The following is a 24,469-nucleotide window of genomic DNA, read 5'->3' on the forward strand; positions in this document are numbered from 1 at the left end:
CCTGATGCCGAGCGATGTTGAGCACTTTTTCATGTGTCTGTTGGCCATTTGGAAGTCTTCTTTGCAGAAATGTCTGTTCATGTCTTCTGACCATTTCTTGATTGGATTCGTTGCTCTTTGGGTGTTGAGTTTGATAAATTCTTTATAGATTTTGGATACTAGCCCTTTATCTCATATGTCATTTGCAAATATCTTCTCTCATTCTGTCGGTTGTCTTTTGGTTTTGTTGACTGTTTCCTTTGCTGTGCAAAAGCTTTTTATCTTGTTGAAGTCCCAATAGTTCATTTTTGCCCTTGCTTCCCTTGCCTTTGGCGATGTTTCTAGGAAGAAGTTGCTGCAGCTGAGGTCGAAGAGGTTGCTGCCTGTGTTCTCCTCTAGGATTTTGATGGATTCCTGTCTCACATTGAGGTCTTTCATCCATTTGGAGTCTATTTTTGTGTGTGGTGTAAGGAAATGGTCCAGTTTCATTCTTCTGCATGTGGCTGTCCAATTTTCCCAATACCATTTGTTGAAGAGACTGTCTTTTTTCCATTGGGCATTCTTCCCTGCTTTGTCAAAGATTAGTTGACCGTAGAGTTGAGGGTCCATTTCTGGGATCTCTATTTTGTTCCATTGATCTATGTTGACTGAAGTCTTTAAATAGTAAAGTTATTTGTTTCAAAGTCTTTAAAAAAATCATTTTAAGTTGCCCAATTTCTAGGTGTTATTGAAAGTAACTTTAAAAACATAGGATGAGATAGTGCTTGAATAAGAGGCAAAAATCAGTTTGCCTTACCTCAATTCATTTTGGTGGCACAATATTTTCTTAACTCCTCATTCATGGGGACACTGTTAGATTGGAAACCAGTTTAAAAATTACACTCTGGCCTTCCTCACCACTTATGTTACTGAGGTCACAGCTGATCTTGTAGTAGGTGTGAGCAAGAGACTCACAAATGCCAATTTTAATTGGAAACTTCATTTTATTAACATATTCCACAGTACACATTTGGCTCAAAACACTTCTTCACAATCTAAAAATTTTACATGCTACTTTATAAGGGGAAGCACACACTTCCACTTTGGAAGACTGCTTTCACATGGTAGCTTTACTAATCAAATATGAAGAGTACTTTAAAAAACAACTGACATGTAACATTAGCACTTCATATTTTCCTACCCAGATTCCAATATCCATTTAAAGAAATCAATTCCACGTAAGAGTGTTTCTTTTCAAACATGCCACTATCTCTATGTTGATTTAAAAGTTACAATGTTTTGGGGCACCTGGGGGACTCATTCGGTTAAGCATCTGCCTTTGGCTCAGGTCATGATCCCAGAGTCCTGGGATCCAGCCCCACATTGGGCTCCCTGCTCAGCAGAGAGTCTGCTTCTCCCTCTCCTGCTCCCCCTGCTTGTGCACTCTCTCTCTCTGTCAAATAAATAAATAAAATCCTAAAAAAATAAAAATAAAATTTACAATGTTTTATGGACACTGTGATGGGCAGAAAGACCTCCCAAGCTGTCCATGTCCCAATACCCCAAGCCTACACGGCAAAAGGGACTTTGTGGATGTGATTAAGTTATAGCCCTTGTGATGGGGACACTATCCTGGATTATCAGCCATGGGTCCATTATAATCACAAGGGTCCTCATAAATGGGAGGCAGGAGAGTTAGAAGAGGTGTGACAGTGAAAGCAGAGGTTGGGTGATGTGGCCACACAACAAGGAATGTAGGCAGTTTCTAGAAGCCAGAAAAGGCAAGGGATGGTTTCTCCAGGGGAGCTTCTACAAGAACACAGCTCTTATGACACCTTAATTTTAGCCCCATAAGACTCATTTCAAACTTTGGACCACTTGTACTATAAGATAATAAATTTGTGCTGTTTTAAGCCACTAAGTCTGTGGTAATTCAGTAAGCATCGGTTGTAAACTAATATACCACAAAACACACCTTTAGTGGGGTTAGCTTTTCTTCTCTATTTTATGACTCGTTTTAGCTTCCATATTCCTCTTCTTTCTCACCTTCTTCACTCAATACCTATGGCCATTTGGAAAAAGATGTGTAATTATTTAAGATCTTGGTGTTCAAAGTGGAAGTGATGATTACTGAAAATAAATATTTCATCTGAAAGCATAGTAAAGTATATTTTCAAAATATCTGCAACCATTATTTTAATGAGGAAGAAGCCCTTACTTAGAAAAATTAAAGTACTCTCACATAATTGAAAGCTTTTTGCCTCAAAATGTGCAAGCATTTAAAATGTTTCTGCTCTGAGGGAAAAAAAAACCCTTATTACTTTGTGGTGTATTTTTATTGACACAGCTAGAGAGTAATGCCATATAGAAAAAAAAAGTGCTTTGGTGTACTGTTCTAGTTGGAAATCTCTTAGCTGACACTATTAAACAGTAGAAATTAATGTAAAAAAATTATAACCTTCAAGTACTATAAGATTTTGAAGTGTCCTTTGGATTAAAGTTTACATTTTCTCATGATGTCAAATGTATCTTTTCCAGGTTTGAATTTTTGGAAATTGGAAACCAGAAAATAAAATTAATCAGAATGTTCTTTCCTTTATCATACCAGATCAAATAGATTATAATGGAATAAATTTTTTAAACCTTTTTCTATTTAAAGGATTAAAGCTTAATTTTCACTTTGGGTAGTATATATCTATCTAATATCTAGGTAAGCATGATAGAATAGAAAAAAACATGAAGTAGGAATCAGAACACTGAGTTTAAGCCCCAGATTAGTACATGACCTTGAAAAGCCATTTAATATCCCCTAATATCAGTCCACTTCTAGCGTTATTTGCCCTAGCTACCTTGCAGGAAATAGTGAGATATAATAAGTTTTAAAAAATGCATTGCAGACTGTAAATTACTATTCAAATGAAAGAGATGACTCAAGAAGGACTCTGCAATATCCAAAAGAATTGTAATACCTACGAGTAAAATGTCCCCAAAAGGAATTCTTCCATTTTCTCATTTGGAATTATATGCGTGTGTGTGTGGGGGGGGTGTATGCGTGTGTGTGTGTTTATCCAAGGCTGCTTATCACTTGCTAACAAATTTCAAAAGACTTACACATCTTCACAATAACTATAGATACTGAATTTTATATACATTATTTAAGCCTATTTTTTCAAAGTTAAGAAGTAATAGAGATTTACTTATATGATTGTAGGCATCTAGAAATTAAAAAAAATGAGCAAAATTGTTCTAAGGCTCTAAAGATGTTGTTATGCTTTGAGTTAAGGTTCAGGTTGATCTTTTTAATATTGCAGCAAACTCACACATCATTAATCACTTCGAAGTGGCCCCAGGTCATGGTAAATGGATGGCCTAATAATCAGAAGAGGTGTTTGCTATTTCCAAATTATTGTCAATAAGTAGAGTGAGGAGGTGACAATTCAATAACTAATGATTATTAACTTAACTTTTTATTTTTCTAATGTTAATCAAGAACATAAGAAGTAGGAAGGTGAACCAGAGCATAACACATGTAATTATAGACAAGCATGAAGACAGTAATAATCATGATAAAAGATGTGTTTATTAAAAACAACTCACATCTATCATTATGTATGAGTTGCTCTGTAGCTAGAGATATTGTTTCTGGTTGTCTTAACTGTGAGTACCTAACAAAAAAGGTGGGACTCAAGATATTTTCATTCTGTGGGAGCAAGAAAATGGTGGATATAGGGTTCATGAAAAGCAGGATGAGGATGGATGGGGATCGAGCAAAATGCACATGTGGAAATAGAAAAGAAAATGAAATACAGAAAAAGCAAACCACATGGAAAATGGGAGGGAAAAGGCAAGAGGTTGAGAGGAAAGAAGACGGGGCTCTATAGTCAATGCAACCTACTATAGCAGTGAGAGAGATTTTGAGGTCAAGGCTCTTAAAAATAACCAGTTATAGAGAATATCTAAGAATATTATCCTTTGACACCCACTGGAGAAAGTTACAGTATGGGACAGTCAGCGTGAAGCATGGTCCACATTCTTAGGAGCCTGATCGCCTGTTAGTGGAGGTGCTATAGAACAAGCTGGGGAAATATGGTAAAACACAATACAGTGAAAAACAAACATTAGCATTGGCCCCAGGAACCAACTGATCATCAATGTAAAAGGAAGGATTCTCATGAAATGGAGAGTCCAGGAGTCCTGGATTGGCTTGAATAAGCATGGGGTGAAGAAGAGGGAGACAGGGGCGCCTGGGTGGCTCAGTCGTTAAGCGTCTGCCTTCGGCTCAGGTCATGATCCCAGGGTCCTGGGATCGAGCCCCACATCGGGCTCCTTGCTCAGCAGGAAGCCTGCTTCTCCCTCTCCCACTCCCCCTGCTTGTGTTCCCTCTCTCGCTGTGTCTCTGTCTGTCAAATAAATAAAATCTTTAAAAAAAAAAAAAGAGGGAGACAAAAGCGAATCACAAGAGAGGGAAATGAAGACAATAAGCAACCACTTTGATGTTCTTAAGCTTCTGTTAGGACAGTGAGGTAAAGTGGAATTTGTGCACTTACTAAAAACAAAAGATATGGCTTCAAGTTCCGGTTTTGGTCTTGGAGGACTATGGCTAGATGAGAAAAGCACTGGCTTTTCAGTATAAAACCTATGTTCAAATCCCAGCTCAATCATGAACTAGTTAAGTAAGATCTTATACACAAATTGTTGAAAGCCTAAGATTTTTTATTATTTTTTTTCATCTATAGAATGAGGATATTAATAGCCCCTATCTCCAGAATTAAATGAGAAAACCCATGAAAAAGTCATAGTATTTATGTTGATGGTAAGGTTAGCTATACCACCATTAATAGTAACTACAGAATCTTAAGAACATCCCTGAAGGTCTGTCCATTTTAGTTGACCAATCTATAAAATGGGAGTTATATGGTAACAGACTGATGGTCTGGAGGGAGGCCTAAATGAGATCATTTATACACAGTAGGCTCACAGTAAGTAGTAGGTACTTTTATTTTAAAATGCACTGGTTTCAAAGTGAACCAAGTTTCATTTTGTTCAGATGACAAAAATGTATTTAGGGGTGCCTGGGGGGCTCAGTCGGTTAAGCATCCAACTCTTGGTTTCAACTCAGGTCATGATCTCAGGGCTGTGAGATGGAGCCCCATGTTGGGATCTGTGCTGGGCATGGAGTCTGCTTAAGATTCTCTCTCTCCCTCTCCCTCTGCCTCTTCCTCCTTCTCCCCTCCCCATTCACTCTCTCTCTCCCTCTCTCTAAAATAAAAATGTATTTAGAATGCCTGATTTATTTTTCAGTGTATATACTTGATGTATTTCATATTAAGAGGAAGGAACCCCATCGGTTGAGATAGTGACATTTATATTTTTCTTGGGAAGAGCACTAAGGACAAATAGCTTCTGAAAGTCATTAGACCACCAAAATTCTGTTGTCTGTCCAATTAGCTTTAAGCCTGCTTCTCATTTTCAGAACTCCACCCACCTCTTTTTAGCTATTATCATGTCTTCTGCTAATAAAAGGACATAGTGGTTACCTCTTGGAAAGAGAGAGTTCTGGTTATACCAAGGGTTTCAAAATGTGTTCTCTGACATAAGAGAAGGAAGAGACCTGTAAATTTATTTTTTAAAACACTGCCTGATTTCCAATAGCCCTGGTTTCCTTCACATTGCCATTGTTCTCTCTTTTGCTATATATAGTGCCTAGCACCATGCTGGGTGCATAGAAGCCATGAAGTGAATCGTTATTCAGTTGGGTGCTTAGAAGCCTAAGACAGAGTTTTCCTCATAATATTTGCTGTATAGTTGTATTCCAAGACTCATATCAGCCATGTTTTTGTAAACAGAGATTTAGAGTAGGTGCTTAACTGAAAGCTACATTATTATAATTGATTCCAAATTTTTAAAAAATGCACACACACACACATCTAAAACAGCTATAATTAGAGCAAAATGCAACCCCGTCTTCTTATTGGGGATCCATATTGCTGTCATTATAAATGTCACTTTTCAGCACCATGTCTCTTACCAAACAGAACTCATTTTGAAATGCCAGTTTTTTGTGAAAAACTTTATCCGTTTGTCCAAATGGTATTTGGACAAGAGAAGAGGTTTTTTTTCTTTGGGTTCATTTTCAGGTTGTTAGCCTAACCTAAAATAGAGCTTCTTTAAAAGTCTGCCCAAACGTTTACTTAAAACAGAGAAGGGACAGCTGAGTGTTGAGTGGTAGTGTTACATTGAGTGAAGACACGACTGTAAATAACTCTGCAGTTTGGAAATGAATGATGCTTTTGACAGAGACGATTATGTCGTATTGACAACATTGATGTCAAACGTGGAGTGAAAATATGAGATTGACTATCAGCAGTTCCCACCAGTGATCACTTGAAATAGCTTCTCTGAGATAAAGAAACAGTAACAAATGCCTTCCTCCCGTTCCCTCTACTTACACTCTTTCCTTCCCTCAAAGCTAGCTTAGTCCGGTTCCACTATGGGGGAAAGGGGTCTAGTGTTCACACTTCATCAAAGGACGATCAAATACTCTTAGCTGTTTCTTTTTAAGTTAATCGTTTCCAGGGCATCATTAGTTACTTTCCCCTCTCCCCCAAAAAGGGAAGCCACAATACCTAAGAAAAAATGTCAAGCCCTGAACTTCTATAAAAGTAATTGCCATTTCCAAGTCAGACCTGACATATCTAAAATAAGGTCTTTGTAATGAAAACCTCACATGGGGTTCTTCACAGCCTTCAAAGTCATTGTTTCCGTAACGGCTAAATACTGGCTTACATTTCTGGGTGGAGAATATTCTGCACGGTAAGTTTTCCAGCTTGGAAAAACGTCATATACTGGAGAGTCTTGATGAGTAAATAATTTTTTCCATGTCTATCTCTCCATTCCATTCATTTGTTGTATCATCGAGGCTCTTTGTGTTTTTATTGAATAGAAATTATGCTCTTTAACATACTCTAAAAACGTTTGCATTCTTTAATATTCATATTTAAACATGTAAAATAATTTTCATATTTAGTAAAGCTAGGATACAGCGTAAGAGTTAACAGGACATATTTACATTCTACAGTCAGACAAATAACATTATATATGTCAGAGCTCTGAGCCAATAAATCTGGACTTGGTCAGAAGAATTTAGGGAGGAATTTCTGAGGGCATAGAATGTCTGTGAGGAAAATGTTTGGCCCCTCATTCTCAGAAGTTACAATAGGATATTTATCTTGGCATGGAGCAGTGTTACACGCCCTTGTGTTAATCCTGTCATTGTAGCTTCTCATGCAGCCGCGAGGCAATGATGCGGGTCATCCATGGAAGGCACACTTCTTACAATAGGTATGACCTTTCTGTTCAGGGTGGGGAGATGGATGGGTGACTTTTTTGGTTCGTTTTGAAAAACAAATGGTGTGAGCTTTCTGTAAAAGGATATGTGACTTTCACATGGTAAAAAAGTATCCAGTATCTGAGGCTAGAACAGAATTCTTTAAAGCAAGTACCCGTCTGTGAAATATGTGTCCGTTTTGGAAGGCTTAAAACTTAGTAAGGGATTTATGAGTTCACTGTCAAAATCACTGACATAGAGATAGTCTCTTTATAGAGTGAAAAATAAAGCCCGTCAAAGAGGAGAAACCTAAGAACACATTTTACTTAAATAAAACAAAATAATTAATTAGTTAAATGACAATAGTTGATACTCTATTTCATTAAAAAGAATGCCCTGAAATGTAATTTAATAATTCACCTTTGCCACCGGGTTCTATAAATACAAACATGTATTTTTTGTTTTGTTTTGTTTTCTGTTTTTTTTTACTACAACGTCTTAATCTCTTCATGATAGGAGACTGATGGGGTGAAGAAGACAGCTTTTGTTGTAAAAGATTACCTAAAGGCTATCTTCTTATAGAACCAGTGTATTTATTTTCATTTCTTAAGTAGTACATGTTAACTAGGTTTTGTATTAGCCACTAGGAAATAACAGGTGTTTTTGCCCTAGACCTGTCTCATTATACAGAAATATGGGAGACCATTCATTCCTGTGGACTTGCTCATTTTACCTCCGCTGCCTGGGTCTCAACTCCCTTCCCTGCAAGATGATAGAACTGAACTAACTCGCATGTACAGTCCTTCTGGTTCTAAAATGGCATCAATTTATGATCCGTCATGAGAGAACTAATTCGGTATATATTCTCATATGAATGTTTTTCTGTTCTGAGCTGAATTTTCCATTATTTTATTCTTTCGCCTAATTTCCTGTTTTGAGAGAGCTAATAAAGCTCCCCTCTTTACCAACAATTGCCTCTCTGGAATTTGTCTCCATTGTGTTTAGACAGTCTTGTTCATGTTCACAAAGTACGAGAAAATTTTATGTGCACCTCTTATGTTGGCATTTTCTTTCAACATCTTCATTGCGCTCCAGTAGGTCAGAGTGATGAGACAATTTGTATTTGTTCAGATTTAGAAAAATGGGTGTATTAAAAGGCCTTGGCTGGTATTTCTCTCTCCCCTGTCCTCTGTTCTTTCAACAATATTAAAGAACACCCACAAGGGGTCCAGGCTGTGCTTGAATAGACATTACTAAGTGGCAAATAGGAGTTTTTGCCCTTATGCTTACTATCCAGTGGGGATACAAATAAATTTATAATTACAGTAGGAATGAAAGGGAGAAGATACAGAAAAAGTAAGCGTCCTGGTAGAAATGGTTTATATTATGGAATTGAGAAATACCTGTTTTATAAGGTGGCCTTAAGTGGACTCTTGGTGAGAGAGTAGGAGTTGGCCTGGCAGACGGTTCAGAGGGAACGCGTTGTTCTCAGAGGTAACAGCATGCGCCAGGACTCTGAAGCAGAGAATGGTTGGTGCCTTCAAGTTGGCTAGTGTAGAATAACAGGAGATGAGGTTAGAGTAAATCATACGGGAATTTTGTATTTAAGAATAGGGTGACCATATAAGTTATCGTCCAAAGTGAGATACTTTGAAGAATGAAAGTGGATCCTGCTGATAATTAAGCAAGGACAACAGGCAGAGAACAGGACGTGTCCCCAGAAAACTGGTACAAATTGTTACCATTTCAAGAGAATAGAAAGACAATTAAATCCTTTAGGCAGAGGAGTATAGAATTTGATGTCTGCTTTTGAAAGATCATCCTTGTTATTGTGTACAAAGTGGATTGGAAGACAGAAATGGAAGCAGACTCTTGCAATTGTCTAGATGAGGAATGAGATGATAAAGAGTGGACAAATTTTAGATATAAGTTGGCAGTACAATTGGTAGAACTTGGTATTGGATTGGATGTAGGAAGGGAGAAGATGGTGGTTGTCAAATGACTCAGGTTCTATTGCATATAACAGAGTGAATGGAAGTGCCATTTATTAAGCTATGATAAAAATTAAAGAAGCAGATTTGGGGCAGGAATGGGGAAAGTTCAAGGGATTATTTGGGAGATCCTTAATATGAGATGCCTGATGAATCTCCAAATTGAGAAGTCATGGAATAGCGATGACTACTTGGAATAGCGATCTATGTGGTGGATAAAAATATATTGGTTGTAAACATTTTGGGTGCCACATACAGCATGAGAATGTCTGAGATTATTGGGAAGGGGTAGGAAATTGATGAGAAAAGACAGCCCAGGACTGAGCTCTGAGGACCACAAAAATTCAACAATAGGTAAAGAAGGAAGGAACAGCAGTCTTTTGGACAATTAAGGGGAAGTGTGCTGTATACTCCTCAGGAGGCCTCAGAGAAATTAATATCTTTACCCCTCTGGCCTACCACATGGACCCTGATAACACAATTCTATTGCTTTTCTTACTCTACTAAGTCCCTAACACCTGCCCACTTGGATCACCTTTCACATCAACTACTTGCACACCAGTCCTCACCTTGGGCTCTGCTTTGGGTGTGAGAAGGGAGAACCAAAGAAATATGACCAGGAGAGTATATGACTGAAGAAGCAAAAAGGCTATGTCGGGAGGGAAGGGGTGGGAAAGGATTTGAACGTTGCTGAAAGGTTGAGTAATGCAAGAACTTGTCTGATCATAGAAATCGGTGGTGATCTGAGAAGGAGCTGGGATTATGGAGGTGTAAGCAAGATTGCCTTGGGGAGAGTGGGGTTGAACTTGGGTCTGAAGGGAAGCTGAGAAATTAGATACTAATTGGGGATAGGGAATTTGATTTGTTTTGATTCTCATTGTTTTTTTAGAAGGTGAGAACTATTAGAGAGTATGTGAATGCTGATGAAAATGATCCCTTAGAGAGACATGGAAGAAATAGGAAAGGGGATAGTTACCTGAGACACAGAACAGATAGAATTCTGAAAGAAAGGTTGGCTCCTCCTTCATAGTAAGAGGGGAGACGATTGGATGACTGCAGATGTAGATCTGGTAATGAGAAGGTAACGTGGAATGTATTATGTGGTTTCTATGTCTTCAGGGAGTTTTGAAGCAGGTGATGTGCCGAGAAATAAAGAGAGTTGGACAGTAGGAGGGACATGGACAAGGTGTTGAATAGTCGCTGTGGTGGTGAGGGGGAGGTCACTCTGATCTCTCAGTGTTGAATGAGTATTTGAGGCTGGTGACCATTAATGAATCATGATCACAGTTTCTCTGTGGTAAGATTTTTGCCCAGCAGTGTTTAGCTCTGTAGATGCTGGCCCAGAGGAAATGCATTGCTGGATTCATCAGTGAGGTTTGCAAACTGAATGTGATGGAAGGAGAAAGAGCCCAGGGAATCCAAGGGTGCTTACAAAAGAGTCATTATAAAGAAGGGCTCTGGAACGAGGGCTATTGAAGGAGGGAAGTGAATTCCTGAGGGGGTTGGTCGTTAGAAATGAAGCAATAAGGATAAAGGATTGCAGTTCTCTGTGAGGTCAAAGAATGGTCGCAGTGGGAATGCTCTAGAAGAATGCAGGTGTGATAAGAAACGGGGATCTTTGAAACAATGATTCTGCTTGTGGTATGCTTTTTGGTGATGAGTTCTGTTAGGTATTACAATTCTCGAAATTCCTACAAATTCTGTTCTGTGCTGTGATAGGGCCACACAGGAATAATGTACATTTTATTTTGTCTTAGAAAAATCACCTTTACCTTTTCCTTATTTGTCAAAGGCACTCACTCCTTTGAACTGGGCTTGGATGATCACATTGTCTGTTCCTGGAAGGCATCATGAATCTGATGTGGTTTTCTACGATTCTGGGAGCCATACCTGTCTCCTTCTGCTTTACCGTGAGACTTCAGGAATAGACCAAGTTGAGGAAATCGTGATACTGAAAACAAATGTCATTATTTCCTCAAAGGAGTTTATGATGTTCAATTCTAGTAATATGCTAACTCTCATCTTATGTTCTCTATATGCCAAACTATTGACGTGTATGTAATTATGTTATTTTTTCTTCTTTTCTGGGCATGTTTGCTGGAAATGGCTTCCCTCTGTTGTCTCATATTCTTCTTTCAAACATGGTTCAGACATTGTCTTTTGTGCGAAATCCAACTTGACTATTCCTGAGCTTCTTCTCAGTCTTGTTAGTCATTCATCCTCTGTGCTGAAATGGAATTTTATACTTTATTTTCCGTCTTACTTTATTATAATAATTTATTTACATGACTATCTCTTTACTTGACTGTGAGGGGTTTTTTTTTTGTTTTTTTTTGAAGGCAGGGAACGTGTTTATTCATCTCTGTTTTCTGAATGCCTCGCCTAATTCCTGGCATATTTTAGGTGTTAAGCAAATATTTGTTAAAAAAAATTAAGAAATGAACTGATGAATTCCATTTACCTTTTTATAAAGCATGCAGCCATCACTAACAACCATCGTGATGTGAAATGGCACACACAGTCATAAGCTTGTTTGCTGACTCTTACATTGTTGACTGTCAGAAGAAAAGTGTCACCAAACACATTTTCATAATGAAGCAAATCTATAATCTGGCATTTATCACTCCTGTGCTGCTATGGACTGAGTGTGGTTTAGGAGGTGGGGAGAAGGGGGAGACAATGCAGTTCTTCCCAATTTATGAGAGGGCAGAGGAGCAGAGATTAAAATGCAGAATGGCAATCAGATTAAAAGGGTTGATGAGATCCTAAATACATCCCTCAGGCCACAGGGGAGCCCGAGGGAGCAATCTTGGGAGGACTACAGGCCATGGAGGGAGGGAAAAACTAGGCTTCCCACCACTACAATAACAAGAGATAAAATGAAACCTACTTATCTGATTTTAGAATTTTATCTGGACATAGAAACCTTCAAATTATTTATTTATACATAGTGATATCAAGCTCCATCTACTTCCACTCCAAAGGGAACTCTTAAATAATCAAATAAAATGTTGAGGTTTCCTGCCTGAGTTACTCAAAGAGGAAGAAGAAAAAAGATACAATAGGTTTTTGAGACACTCTTTTTCTAATAACATATTCTTAAATGTGTATCAAGAATTATTCCTTGTTTTATTTTATTCAACAGAAAGAAGCCTCACTTTTTACTAAGTCCATTTCTATGCATCAAATCTATGTATTTTTAATTTTATGCAAGCCTAAATACAAATACTTCCTTTTATCTTTATGTTGTAGACAATGAGACATTGGCTAAATGAGAAAATCCCTCAAATAGGTCAATTTTCACTCAAAAGTGGGGTTTAAATGTTTATATATTCTAATTTACAATAAAAACTCATTTTAAATTATTTTAACCACTTACGTTTAGCATACATCTTAGCTACTTAAGTAACATGCTTTTAATGATGCCAATCTTCCAGTCACACCAGCTTTATTTTGACTTTAAAAAGGTATTTCCTTTTTAACAGAGTAGCTTAAACTATTAAATCTGTTACCAGTTTCAGAAGAATGATGGGGTAAATGATAGATATTTTTCTACAGGGGGAAATTGAGGGAGACAATTTGAGTTATCAGAGGCCATGGCCAAAACTTGGGAAGTATATAACTAAATTTGGGTTTACAAGACACAAAGGCAAATTAATGATACAAATAGATTTGGATGCCCTGGTGCCTGGACAAGTAGAGTTTTATTTATGGGTGTGTCTTTGCTTCTTTCTTCTTTTTTAGAGATTCTAGGTTCAGAGATGAAGGAGAGGCGGCATCTGTGTGGCTTCAGAATATTTAAGAATGATGTCCGATTTAAAGAAGGAATAAGGTAAGAAATAATAAAAGAGAACGACAAAAAGAATCACAAGTTAGGATGATAGGGAGGAAGCAAAGAAAGAAGGACAGTGTGAGAGAGATCTATATACATGGTTGGGATTTTAGGGTTCCAATGTTCATATCCAAACCCCAGCCCAGTTCCTGCTCAAACAGGCCCATTTTTAACAAAAGGCAAAATGTCTCCTGATGACAGTCAAATAAACAAGTACGTAAACCTGCTTAATTTGGAGTGTCAAAGAATAATGACAAGAATGGCAATACCCACCTAGGTGGGCCAAGGATTAAATAGGCCAAGGATTAAAAGTTAGGGAAGATGAGAGCCGACATGAACAATCGCCAGATATTCCAAGTTGAGAGGCAGAAAGTAAACCTCAGATTTGGGTTTATGCATTGGAAGAGAAGAAAAGGTGAAAACAAAAAACGCGTTGAATAGTCTCTCCTGATTCTCATATTTCTAAGCAGAATAGAGGTCAACTTCCTAAACATCAAGTTGTTGCTTCCAGATGGTTGATTTTCTACATTTATTCGGAAATTCCTGTCTTTTTTGGATTGACACCCATTACATTATACTGTGTTCAGTGTTTCCTCACAGATGTTTTCTACCAATCGCCAGGGCACTTGTCTGCATTCACTGAAGAAAGAAGCACTGCTGAATATTTTCCCACAGCAATTCCATTCACCGTCCTAGAGGTTTTCCTCATTCATGTGGAAGACACGTCAACACCTTTCCTTAACCTCTTCAACCCTGATGATCTTCATCTTTCCTCCTCTTCTGTCACCAGTTCAGGGCTCAGAACTGCTATTCAACCAGCACCCAGCACTGGATGCGAAACACTTTCTGCCCAGATGCTCCCACCCCTCTGCCAGTCCCTCTATGGGGGGGTGGGGGTGGGGGAGTGGAGTTACAGTCCCTGGTAAACTCCCTTGTCCCTTATTACTCCAAATTCTGACCTCTCTCCTCTCATGACTAACCTGCCTCCCAGTGTAGCCACTTCACTTTCACCAGAGAGCCCCCCTATTTTGGGGAGAAACTCAGTGTTCTCTGACAGGAATGCACTCATCTCCAGTTTCTGGATTTTTGACCACTTCTTTATGTCCTCCCTTTCAGAGCTGAGGGAAGAAGTTTCCCTCCTTGGTCCAAGGCCAAAACCCACCTGTTGTTGTTTGTTTGTTTGTTTGTTTGTTTTGTTTTGTCTATTTCATCCTTCCCATTACCTCTCAGTCTCTCCTCCAACAATGATTCTGACTTTCTTTCTCTGCACTGGATTGCTTCTCTAAGCTTGAAAATGTGCTCATGCTCATCCCATTTAAAAAGAGAAAGCCCAGCGCTTCTCCACCTTTTGACTCTTCTTGCTACCACCTAGTTTGTCCTTTCACACAATCATTTTGGTTATTCACCCAGCTCTCATTCCCTCTGCAGCCTCGTAAGTCATTGAAGCCATTCTAATTAAGGTCACCATTGTTTTCCCATTTGTCAAATACAGTGGATTTTTTTTTTACTTTTATTTTACCTGTCTGAAGTGTGTGACACTGTTGATAACTTCCTCTACCTTACACCCTTGACCTACAATATCTTCTGCTTTCTTTCTGTGTGACCACTCCTCAGCTTCATCCAGTTCATCTATCAACTGAAGCATTCATATTCCCCTGGATTCTCTTAGTCCTTGTTTCTTCAAATGTTTCCTGATGACCTTATCTGTAACAAAGTTTTAATAATCACCTGGATGATATTTTCATCTGTCTATGGAATATCTCCAGCTGGCTAATGATAATGGCATTAAAAATAACACTAGCTATTAATATTACTGGCATTTGTTAATCATTTTCAGGCACTGTACAAAAGTCTTTTCTTATATTAACTGATTTACATATCAAAATCCCTGAATTTTTCCCCCACTTTTACATCTGAGAGGTAAAGCAATTTGCCATGTCACAAAGAAGTTAAGAGGCAGAGGGCTTTAAATCCAGCTTATCTGACCCCAAAGCCCACACTTTTACTAAACCTGACATATGCAAAATTTAACTCATATTCCCCAAATTATTCATCTTCCTATATAAGCTGTTTCAAAAAACATAATCATCGTCAGCAGAGCCCAAAACAGAAAACATGAAGTCATGTTAGATTCCTTCCTTTTCCAAGCAGTAAGCCACTATGTCCTGTTAAACTTTTATACTTCTTCCTTATATTCTCATCTAATGGTACTCAGTTCAGTGTCTCATTATTTCTCTCCTGCCCCACTCAAAAAGCTTCCCAATTGGATTATGCACCTCCTTCTAGGCTTGGTCTTCCAATTTATTCTCTGGGAACTATTTATCTTCTTACGTCATATATCTGATTATATCACTGTTCTGATAAATCCCTAATGACTCCCCATATCCTGGAAGCCATGTTTCTCACAGTGAGTTTTATGTATCGTCTTCCATCAGAATCACCTGGAGAGCTTGTTAGAAAGTGGATCCTCAGAAAAAAAAAGGAAAGAAAGAAAGAAAAAAGAAAACAGATGCTGAGGAACCACACCAGGATTTCTGAATTAGAACTGATTGCGGGACCTAGACCTGTATTTTTAAAGATTTATTTATTTATTTTAGAGAGGCATGCGGGCGGAAGAGAGTGGGCAGAGGCAGAGGTAGAATCAAGCAGACTGCCTGCTGAGCATGGAGCCCCATGGCGGGGGGCTCGATCCCAGGACCCTGAGATCATAACCTGAGCTGAAATGAAGAGTCGGATTCTCAACTGACTGAGCCACCCAGGAGTCCCTCAACTCTGTATTTTTTTTTTAAGATTTTATTTATTTATTTGAGAGAGAGAGGGAGAGAGAGCGCACAAGCAGGGAGGGGCAGAGATAGAGGGAGAAACAGACCCCCGCTGAGCAGGGAGTCCGATGCGGGACTCATCCCAGGACCCTGTGATCATGACCTGAGCCGAAGGCAGACACTTAACCTACTGAGCCACCCAGTTGCCCCCTAGACTGTATTTTTAACAAGCTCCCCATGTGATTCTTTGTCACGCTAAAATTTCAGTGTCTGGTCTCCAGATCAGGTGCAAACACTTCAGAATTGCCAATAAATACCATCTGATGCTAGCTTCTCTTCTTTTTTTCTCTCAGTTCTTTCCATTCCTCCATCTACTCTCTGCACCAGACTTGTTACGTGCTCCCTCTCATGCCAAGCTTTCGTAAATGTTGGTGACTTCATATGTGTTTCGTCTTCTACCTGAAGGTCCTTTTCCCTGTATGTCCGGCAATTCCTATGAATGTGTGTGTTGCATACCTTGAGTCCTCATTAGACTGAAAGTTTCTCCCAGGACACTGCAAGCTGTATAGTTATAGGAATTTGGGGTCCTGAAATCTCCATTTAAAAAATAACATTCCAAGTTCAGCTTGTGTGAGAAACCAAGGTATGGCTGAGAACAATGGAATTAATGTGCACTTGGTATGTACTCAGTATGTAGGTACTTGGATCTTTTAGCAATTTCTCTTTGGTTCATGACTGTTTGTGATTAAGCTTTCTTAAGGGAAATTTCATGTCTGTAGGCTTATGTACAAATGAGCGCACCAATGGAAGTGGAATTCAAAAAAAAGCTATTTTGATCACCAACCAAAAGCTCTAATTAGAGAAATATTAGGAGTAATTTAATTGAAATCTCTATATAGACATCTCATATCCCTGGGAATATGAATAATCCAGGGGATGGAGGGATGTGGGTAATCATGTTTATGCTCTTGATGTTGAACTCAGCTTCACTCGTCACAGTTTGCCTGTAAATGTGTGATCCTCTCTTTACAGATGAGAAGATTGTGGTCAGACATGCCAAGAGACTTGGAAGAGTCACCTAGCGAATAGGAGACAAATCTGGAATTTGAATGCAGGTATGTTTGTCCTTCTGTTAGACCTGTGTTGTCTTATGTTGGAGTACATGAATGGAAATGTTCTGTGTGGTTTTTCCAATAAAAGACCGTTTTCTTCACATAAATTAGTTTGTTTCTCCAAGTTTTAGAAAATGACATTAAGGATATTTTTTTTTCGAAGCTTTCCTAGTGGATCTTTAGGCCTTCAACCAGCACGGGGGAGTCCTCAATTGCCCACGACTTAGTGAGGGCACCATTTGCTGCTATTATGGATTTGCCAGATTGGTCACCCGACTGGGGGTAACATGGGGAAAAAGAACACTGAGGGCTAAAAGCAAGGATTTCCCTACACCCTTCCTTCCCCTCCCTTCTCAGCACTCTCTCCCTTCCCAAACCTCATCTCCAGGAAACTGGGACAGCTGGTTATCCATCTCATTTTCCTCACAGTTGCGTGCTGACTCTGTCACCAAGCTGTGCATTTGCTAGAACAGTTGATTTTCTTTACAAGACTGATGAGGAAGAGAAAGCAAAAGTCTTATGCATTGTTTCTCTTAAGGTTCATCATGGGTGTGTGTGTGTGTGTGTGTGTGTCTCCCCCTAAGTGAGGGGAAGCTATTAGGAGAGAGCCAGATCTCTTTAATGAGCCTAGAGGTAATGCAAAATTCATGTGTTTTCACCTGCAGCTGGGTAAAGCCTGGTGCACAAACAGAAAGGGGGAAGGCAGGAAGGGTTGGTTATTTATGATTTTGCTGAAGCAGGTACCCTGGCTGCTACTGGGCATCCTGACCCACTTGTTCATTTTTTAGGAAGAAGTGGATACTTTCAATGGGAGAAACTCAAGCATCAGATTTGCTCCTTGGAGCATTAATAAAAGGGCTCAGTTAGCTTCATCTCATTATTTTACTATGAGTATTGACTTTGGCCTAGAGTCATGTATAGATAAAATGGTGCAAGGGCTTGTCCTAAGTGATTACTCAGAATTACAAATCATTTCACGTGTAACTGAATACCGCAGTCTAGCTGGCTCCCTGCCCCTTGCTTCTCCCCCTCCCCTTTCTCTAATAGGAGAGCAAATCCAGCTTTGTCTGAAGAGGCAATTAATCTTATTCACTGAAAGCTGAATTTTAATTCACCAGCATGTGGAGGACATATCTGCCTATCACACAGAATTAGTTGAACAGAGAATTTAGAGGAAAAAAAAATATTGGAGGTCTTGGCATTCTTGAGCAGGCAAAATATCTTGTAGGTACATTCCTTCATTAGCCATCTACATGCTATGGATAAGCTTTTTGTACTAATAACTCTATTAGGGTAAACTGGGTTTATTGTGTATTTGAAAATGGCCGATTACATTTTATTTTATGTAAAACAAAACCAGACCAAGAAACCCCGCAAGATAGGTGTGTTTGGGGAGGAAAATGAACCCAGGTGAGAAAGAGAAATTCTAGTTTTCTAGAGATTCTCAAAGGCTATTATTTTTAAGGGCACGGTTTAGAGATGATCAGAAAAATAAAGGGACACGTAAAAATCTGAGAAAGCCTACATTCATCCAAATCAAACCCTATGGAGGAGTAAATGGGAAGGTTCAAAGTGGCAGGATTGCCCATGCTACAAGGGAGATGCTCGTGCAAAATCTGTTTGGCAAATACTGGGTGTTTCTAGTGTGTCCGTGTTATACTTTAGCAATTTTTTTTTCCCTGAGCAAGACCTCAGTGTTTGGTCTGAGGTTTGTTTCACATGTAGACAAAGTGTGCGTGTGCGCACACGCGCGGGTGTGTACGTGTGTGTTTTAAACTTCCTGAAACGGTTTCTTAATTCAAGTTACTTAATTTGGACCAGAACAGGACTTAACACATGCCCACGCTTAGTTAGATATCAAATTGCCGTAAGGTCAGAAAACACATGGGCTCTGGCTTGTACTTCTATTTAACACAGCACTGTTCAGAGGCTACCTGGTGGTACAGGCAGATATCAAAACATGTAACTGTCTCCTCCCCAGTGGAAGAGGGGATGTAATAAAGTACAAATGCTCTTATATGACAAATAATAATTAGTATAGCATAAATCTTAAGGGTTTGCTCTAAGGGAATTAAAAAGATGCCATTGTGGGCTTTTTTTGGGGGGGGGGTTTGTTTTTTGTTTGTTTGTTCATTTGTTTTTTGTTTTTTTGTGGCTTTCTCTCCACTCATGATGGTCTCATGCCCCTGGAATTAACCTTCATGATTCCTTCCTTTGCTTCTTCCGGAAGTGCACGATTGAATACTTGCAAATGAGTTAAGGATTTAGGAAACAATGGAACTTTTTTTTTCAAAACTAGTCCTAGTGCTCCAAAAGGTTTTTTGTTTGTTTGTTTGTTCTACTGTCAGTGGGTCTGGAGTGGGAGTGGACCGAGGGCAAGGAATCTACCAGATTAAGTGTGCCTAATGGTCACCAACTGTCACAGTGTAACTGTTCAAGCACAGGGCTGGGAAGTCACAAAGCTTTATTGCCTTGTCAAACCATTCGCGGTGCTGAAACTGGCAATTACTTTTAAAGGAAACAATTTGAAAATTCAAGGTTTTTTACATTATTACCAGAAAATACTGCTTTATGTAGTGTCAGTGCCGTAAAGATGGATTTTTGGAATCCCTTGTGTAAACTTTGTGTTATCTATATAATGTTTAGAATTTAAATTACACAAATTTGGAATTTGGATATGTGAACGCCCAGGAGCACATGTTTGAAAATAATCACTTGCCAATGTTCCAAGACTTAAATGATGCACTGAATGCACAGCGGTGTTAGGGTTCATCCATTATTTATTTACTTAATTTTTTGTAAGCTCTGCTGCTATATAAGGTGCTTAAGCTTATTTTGAGAGGAGAGGTGGTCTTTTGCCTTTCTTCTGATGACTTTATGGTGAGATTTTCAGTGCTGTCAACTATTTGACCTGAAAAAAAAGGGGGGGGTGGAGATAAAATGAAGAGGCATCCCTTTCAATATTTCTTGTTGCTCCTCAAAGTGTACGAAAATGTTCTCTTTCCATTCCTTGCAGACATGACATTAAACCCACACACTTAAGGGAGTTTTTGGGTGATCTTCAACTTGCCCCCTCATTTCGGCTTGGTGGGGCTCATCAGTATTGTCCTTTCCAGCATGAAGGTGAAGAAGCCCTCCATCAGCAGCTCCTTTGGGACAGAGGGCTTATTTCTCCTGTCTTTTTCAAAAGATGGGAGTTCTGCTCAGAATTCTTAATGAGATCCCAAATAAGTAGTTATATTTCCATGCAGAATTATTCCTTCCAAGCCTCTAATTCTCTATCTGGGTTGTTCTGAACATTCCCAAAATCTGTCTATTGGTAGTCTGTTTGTTGAGGCAAAATTGGGGTTTTAATGAATATAAAATAAGTTAACAGCCTTCAGGACTAACAAAGTTCCATGTACAACCTTATGAAGCAGGTTCTATTATACCTATTTACAGATGGGAAACAGCTCTATTAGTTATGTGTCCTATATTTTGCTCAAAGTAGAGGGGATAAAATTTGAACAAAGACCTTTTGACTCTAGATCCCCTTCTTTAAACCATCTTGCCTTCTTATAAGCTGCAGAAAATAAATTTCAGTGTTTTCATAAAGTGACCAAAATGGAAAGCAGGGAGAGAACTGAAGTCAATAGAGGAATTTCTTTCCATATCTTAAAACGGCTAGATTGCATCCCTGTTGTAGCCGTGAGTGGAGATTTTCAGATGATTCCCCGAGCTTCTTGACAAGAAACCCTAGGAGTGTAAGGGCCTCAGATAAGGATCAGCCTTCTCTAGTACATGGATTGCTGGGTTTATGGGTGCAGACTGGGAGTATTTGTTAAATTCATTTTGAAGACTGTTAGGGTGTTTTGGGTTGTTAATTCATCAGAAAACAAATATCCCAAACAGTATGGGGCTTTTAAAAATTGTCATGTATATGGTAAGGCTGAACGTGGGGGATCTCAGGGTTGGGTAATCCAGCAGGTCAACCACATCACAAGATCCAGATTCTGTTCTTCCTCTGCCATCCTCAGCATGACAACTATTACTCCTCTGGGTCTCAAGATGGCTGCCCCTCTCCAAGCATCACACCTCTAAACACCAACACCAGGGGCAGAAAATGTAGCTGCCTATATCTTGTGTGTTTTTGTTAAAGAACTCTTTCCCGGAAGTGCCTCTACAATATTTCCCCTCCTTTACCATATATTGCCATTTACAATGCAGTTGCCTATCTACCCTAAGACCAATCACTGGTAAAGAGAATGGAATGCTTCCCTCTGATTAATGTAGGTACAGTTGTAACGATTTCCTAGAGTCTTCTCGTCTGAGGGGCCCCAGAACAAATCCGATTTCTGCCATCAGAGTATCCATAGGGGAAATCAGCTCCACTGGGTGTCCCAGACACCCCCAGTGCTGCAAAGGGGGAAGAAATGAAGCACGCGGGAGTCAGGAGAAACTCCTTCCTCTTCTAGTGTCCCTCCAGCACCCTCTACTAACAAAGATGAACCTCGAGCCAGCTGGCAAGGAGGGAATGTTCCAGTATCATAAGCAGGCAATGAAGGGTGGCTTCGGAGCTGAGAGGCAATAAATTGGTAACTGGCACAGTTGGTTTGGCTGTCAAATGCTAACTCTTTAATAAGGGCCTCTGAGATGCTGATAACATGAACACCCAAGGAGGCTTTATGAAAAAATTTAACACACAAAATATTTAGCTGGAGAACTTCTTTCAGAAGTTCTATTGCGGGTTCTGAGAGCGATAGCTCTTTTTTTTTTTTTTTTTTTTTTTAACTCCTAGCAATAGATTAGACATCCCTAGGTCTTTTATTTATATGTAAATATATATAATAGATGCATAAAATTTCCAGGTATATGTACATATAGATGTATTACGTCTGTAATCTTTTAAAAGAAGATGAGAAAAAGAACATGGAGGAATTATTTTCTGTAGGAAAGGGAGTAACTTTATATCGGAGTCCAAATAATAGTTCCCCAAATCTTCGTGGTTGAAAAACAGGTTGGAGAGAAGAAAAGACAGAAGGAGTATCAATGTGTTCTGGATATTTCATTTGACACTCTAATATCCTAAGGTGTGTCCTAACTCCTGTTCCCCCTTGTAGTGCGTCTGGGGAGAGAGGACAAGTGGGCAGTATGCTAAGGTTGACCATCTAGCTCTTCCTCCATCGTTGCATCAAATATTTACCGAATGCCTCCATGTGCTATGCACGGTGTTCGGTGCTGGAGTGAGGAAACAAGCAGAGGGAAAAGGAAGGTGAATAAAACTCTAAATGAACTTCAGGGCCTTAGTCCTGGACAAAACAGGCTCTGTTAAGATCCGTGAACTGTAATGCACTAATATATAATTTTTTTTCAGGAGATCCAGGTGGAACTAGTAGATGGGAGGGGTTCATGTCCTCTGTTATTGTTCTATGTTGTCTGTTGCAATTCCCATAACTGAGCGCTCGTAGGGAGGGGCTTCCCAGTGGAAAAGACCCCTGATCTTTATTTCCTGCCCTTTCTTAAAAGATCGTCAAGCCATAAAAGGACTGTAGAGACAGCTCTTTTTAGGTGAATCTGATTGTCATCAGTCCTCCAGTTCCTTAAGGCTGATGGAAACCCTGCCTTCTACCACAAGAAGGCAACTCCTGCAAGATCATCGAAGCACAACCATGTTTCTAGTGGAAAGAAGGCTTAGCTTTAAGAACATTTATATGTAAAAAAGCTTCTGACTTACTGTTAGATCTAATAAAGCGATTGTTTATCCCATCCATTCTCTGAACCATTTTTAAATAAAAGTACTCAAATTTATATATCCAAATAGCTCTCCAATAAAATGTGCCATAGGCCCTGAAGACAACTTTACAGGAGAAGTTTCAGGGTTTTAGCAGTATCTGTATTTGTTGGAATAAGTAAAGCCACCTAAAGTGACTATTTTGAATGCTCCCCTATACAATTACTCAAAAAGTGATTGACTTAATTTACACTTCAGGGGGACACTGCCTATAAAACAGATTCCCTTTCCCTCTATATCAGTACCTGGTTAATGATCCAGCTGACAGTGGTTAGAATAAAACTTGTTGGATGCCCAGCCTTTAAGGAAATGAAATATGGAGAAATGGGAATTCTACTGTGCTATCATGGGCAGTATCTAGAAATCAAAAGGAGAGGGTGGAGGGGGAGTGGAAGAAGAATAAGACGGAGAGTGGAGGAGATGAAGATAAGCAGAAGCAGAAAAAAATATTTTCTGAAATTCCAATGGGTTATTTTGACAGTTACAAGGATAATGACTGAAAAAGAATTCTAGATAGTTGCATGAAGAGCTAGCACATGGAGAGATAACACCTTTGAGAATTGTTGGCAACAGAATTTTAAACGATGTTATACTTATTGTGAAATTGTATTGCTTCTACTTCATGGAATATATATGCCTTTGGGGAGCCTGGTTAACATAGTTTGGTTGATTATTATGTTGTTTTAATATCCTGTGGTGAAAGCAATCTGGCAAACTAGCCACATTACAGGACGGATCCTAAGGAAATTTACCAAAAGAAAGCAAGCTGCTCTCAACTCTGTTTGTACTTGGTGGCCCAGTTGAGAACATGATTGGAAACACTGCAAGAGCTTACACTGTGATAATCTGTCAAAATACACTGAACATTCAACTGTAGGATGCTCAGTACTTGTTGTTACCAATTTATAAATATCATGTATGGAACTCTGATTGCCATTTTAGATATGCTGGATGCAAAGGTTAATAAGGTATGAACCCTTCCCAGGAGCCTAGAATTTGGCATGCCAAATAAACATTAGGCTACTGTAAGAGGAAATAAAATGCAAAAGCTATGCTTCTATGGCTATTAAAGAGTCACTGGGTCTTGGAAATTATTTTTCTATTAACCTGATAATTTAGTATGGCATGTGACTTACTACTAGGACTTAGTAGTTCGACCTTATAGAATTTCTTGAGTTCTTTGGCATTGGTTTGAAATAGTTTGAGATTGGGCAGCGCTAAGTTGAGAGTGAATATGGGGCAGGGGGATACAAAAGAAATTCTTGTTAGCAATTCTATTTGACAAATTTTTTGAGGCTTACACATTATGTATCAGTAGTGGATCAGAGGGTAGTCATCCTAGCCCCGGGAATCACGGAGAGTTGGCGAGAGATACCTTGCAGGGCTCTGGGAGGAAGGTGTATGGCACAGGTGGTTGGAGTTCAATCACGGGGATAAGGATTCTCACTAACAAAGACAGGATTGCCTCTCTTCAGTGGGCTCAGGTTCGAAATGCGTCAGAGCTTGGATTCCTAGAAGCAGGGGGAGAAAAGCAAACAACTTTCAAAAAGAATTAAAAGTTACTAAAGATGGCCTAGGAGCACCTGGTTGACTCAGTTGGTTTAACCTCGGACTCTTGGTTTCATCTCAAGTCATGATATCGGGGTCGTGAAATCCAGCCCAGAGCTGGGCTCTGTGCTGAGCATGGAGCCTGCTTGAGATTCTCTCCTCGTCTCCC

The 24,469-nt window shown here is 39.2% G+C and overlaps 1 long non-coding RNA gene across 2 annotated transcripts in view; it reads left to right on the forward strand.

Moving 5' to 3' along the window:
- The window catches only part of LOC145723277 (uncharacterized), a 248,758-nt gene that overhangs the window by 155,130 nt on the left and 69,159 nt on the right, over nt 1-24,469 (forward strand). Inside the window, exons 1-3 of one of the 2 annotated variants that reach the window (XR_014148203.1) lie at nt 7,251-7,299; nt 13,021-13,108; nt 16,903-16,985. This is a non-coding gene — a long non-coding RNA (uncharacterized LOC145723277). Of the gene's footprint in view, nt 1-7,250; nt 7,300-13,020; nt 13,109-16,902; nt 16,986-24,469 lie in introns of those variants that run through there. The other variant, XR_014148202.1, reaches the window with a different exon arrangement.

Source organism: Leptonychotes weddellii, chromosome 9 (genome assembly GCF_054177405.1).
Source record: "Leptonychotes weddellii isolate Sample4059 chromosome 9, ASM5417740v2, whole genome shotgun sequence".
In the NCBI taxonomy this organism is placed as follows: Eukaryota; Metazoa; Chordata; class Mammalia; order Carnivora; family Phocidae; genus Leptonychotes; species Leptonychotes weddellii.